The sequence below is a fragment of the Hetaerina americana genome, unplaced genomic scaffold, assembly GCF_022747635.1.
Source record: "Hetaerina americana unplaced genomic scaffold, ioHetAmer1.1.p SCAF_86, whole genome shotgun sequence".
Classification (NCBI taxonomy): domain Eukaryota; kingdom Metazoa; phylum Arthropoda; class Insecta; order Odonata; family Calopterygidae; genus Hetaerina; species Hetaerina americana.
The window spans coordinates 1,117,562-1,121,085 of record NW_027287494.1 but is presented as its reverse complement, the minus strand read 5'-3'; positions in this window follow the sequence as shown (position 1 = coordinate 1,121,085).

Sequence of the window (3,524 nt, the reverse complement as noted above, 5' to 3'; positions counted from 1 at the left end):
CCAAGCCATACTCTTAATAGTGGGCAAAGGATATGATGAGGAAAAATATATTAAAAAATAAAATGATATGAGGGGGGGGGGGTTAGAACAGAACATATGATTAAACCAATATATGAATACAAAAATGCTCTGGCGGAGGTGCACTAGATAGCATTGGCCATCGCCCATGTTAAGCACTCACCCAGACAGGGCTTGCGACAGATTTCTTCCTGTGCCATCAAGGGAGAAATCTCACGCAAATCTTTTTTCTCTGGGCACCTCCATTACTTTCCCCAAGTGCGAGTTACAGGACTAACATTGGAAGAGATTCCATGGTAGACCTGTGTAAGGGAGTGACATTTGCAAGAGTTCAGGCGTTTACACATATCCAAGCAAGTGAGTGATTTGCGGGCCACTGGTGCAGGAAGAAATCTGTCGCAAGCCCTGTCTGGGTGGGTGCTTGATATGGGCGATGGCCAATGCTGTCTAGTACACCTTAGCCAGAGCGTCTTGTATTCATATATTGGTTTAATCATATGTTCTGTTCTAACCCCCCCCATATCTTTTTATTTATTTATTTTTCCTGTCTAATTTCCCACACCATATCCTTTGCCCATTATTAAAAGTATGGCTGGAGTTGATTCTTCCCATATTATTTAATTTAACTATGCTGAAATTAATAAATTACCATTAAACTTTCTTGAAAAGTCATATAATATTAAATTCCATGAGGGAGCAGTGATAATGGGCAATTGGTAGTAATAAAATAATCTTTTTATGGTACATACCTATTTAAAATGAGGAAAACGTGTGATTAAATCTTGGAAATTAAGCATGACATTTATGCCGACAAAGAATTATACTGTACTGAAAAATTCAAGCAAATATATTCGAATTTATTATTATTTGTAAATTGCCCAGAAAACTTCAAGCCTATTAAAAAAGGCTCTCACTGCATAAGTATTTGAATAATGATTCATTGATGCTTTGGTTTCCGTATCGATATTTGTGGTATCATTCATGATGCATTGCATGGTTTTCAAAACCATCGATGTTTGTGCATGTGACCTTTCTTGTTGGAACCAACTCCTTTCAATTAATGGTCTATATCAATAAAGTGTTCCCACATCTTGATATGGGATCACTTTTGAAAAGGTATCTTTTAATAGGTAATTTACTGTCGGTTTAAAATATGCCAGGTTCTTGAAGATTTTTTTAGTGCTCCTGGACAGATTATAATCTGCTATGTTACTAAAGATTTATTTATCTTTTTTTATTATCCGATAGAAGAAAAAGAAATTGCAAGCTAAGTACCTGGGTATTGCAAATTTTTGGTTCATGGGGCATCTGTGATTGTGTACAACATTCAAAAGCAGAAAGCAAATAACACCCATGTGGTATATCTTGATTCAAACTTCATTAATTAGTGTTTATTAAGTTATCATGCCAAGGTGTGGCAAAACTGCATTATATTAGGAAATGAATTGTTATTGACATCCTAATGGAAGCATTCAAAAAACGTTTATGATGCCCTTAACTTCAAATTACATTTTCCCCTGCAGTTAAAATTACCTTGCTGACTTTACCTCACACCTTTGAAAACGTATTAACTCAATTTATACTATGAAGGACACAATTTGCTATAAAAAGTTATCTTACAACATTTATTATTTGATAGAATGATTTAATATTGTACATCTGCATGAACATGGTACCCTGCAAGCCACCTCTAGGGTGTGTGACGGGGTGATTCATTACCAGGCGTGCATTGTCAAAAATGAAGATTTTCATAATTTGTAATTACAATATGTATGTAAACTATGAATTCAATGAATGCAGATCATGACAACTGCACCGCAATAACTAGGTTTTTTAGTACCGCCACCTCCAGGGTGTGTGCCAGGGGACTAAGTTTGTTATATTTCTCTATGTATAAGACAGGAGCAGTTATTAACAATAAAGACTATAACTAAGATAGATGAGACAATGATATGCTACTTTTAATGAAAAAAGAACAACACTATTTGTTTAACTTCATCTAGTACCGTCCAAGCCACCGCTAGGGTGTGTGGCAGCGGGTGATTACACTCCATAATACCCTTGACCCAAAACACAATTCCCTCATAGCGTGGTCGGACAAATGTTATTTTATTTTGATCCCTTACCATTTGTAAGAAAAATTAAATCTTAAATCTACCTGTTCTGCACTTGATCCCTCGAATTTTATTGCATTGATGTCTCCTACCATAGTGCCATGGGGCTAATAATACATTTTCAACATCATTGGTAAGCAGACATCCTTCCAATTTATGCAAGAGAATCCCTGGTAGGGGAATATTAATGAACAAAGTCATATTTACATTACGGTTAGGGTATTTGCTGAGTGCATTGGAAAATTCCAAGCGTCAACAGTCGAACGGCAATTAGGCATTTCATTAACTTTCTGTTAGCTCCGTGGAGAGTATCGACCATAGTAGCACTATATGTCATTTCCAATAAATGTAAAAATAATACGGTCCATAGTAGTTTTTTGCTACTCTGTAATCTCATATCAATGTGTCTGCCTACTCTCCTATACCTCGGGGTTATTCCCTAATGATGGCGCCTGATGCTATTTGCTTAGGATGCCATTATGGCATCAGCTTTGTAACATGGCATGAAAAGCTAATCCATAAAAGGCACTGATGCCATTTCTTACTCCAAACCAAACTCTTGACAATGGCGCAAGAGCTCGGGGAGATGAAGTGGCTCGTTTTAATCTATCTGCAACATGCCATTCAGCAATGTGCATTGGTAATCCAAAGGAGAGGACTAAGGGATCAATCTAATCCTTTCCAGCAGCGTGACAAAGATTTTGTCTACTTTTTCAGAATCAGTAAGGACATTGTCCAATATGCGTCAGGCATTAAAGGCGGACCTTAAATTTCAGAGGTCTGAACCCAGAAATAAGCGTTACTTTATGAAAATGTTTTAATAGCAGATGAAGTGTGGTAATCCCAAACAATTATTTCACAAATGAATGGAAATAATTGGCAATTATTATTAGATGAAATGCAACACCCATAACATTTATCAGTTCATTATTATCTTGCGGAATGACATTTGCATTCTATTATTTTATGTGATATGTGATAAACAAATGGTGACCAAAATTGAGAAAGATGTTGCTCGCCCTGAGATTTGTGGCTGAAGGAACTTACCACTGAGGTGTTGGGCAAGATTTTCTAGTTCTTGAGATCCAACGATCAGCTTCGAAGAGGAATTAGAAAGTGGCCTTGTATATTTGTGAACGCTTGCTACCATCTTGGGTGAAGTTCCCTGGAAGTCACCATGAAATGGAAGAAGGTATATTAAAAAAGTTCTTGAAATTGTTAAGATACGAAAATATTTTTAATTAAAAAGTTCTTTAGGTTGCCATCATATTCTATAGGTTTTGGCTATATGTTGGGTCTCCTGTTGTGATTGCACCCATGTTGCAATCGTAAGACCTTGGCAAGAAGGGGCAAATTTTTTCAACTATCAATGATTCCCTGAAAGTGCGAATG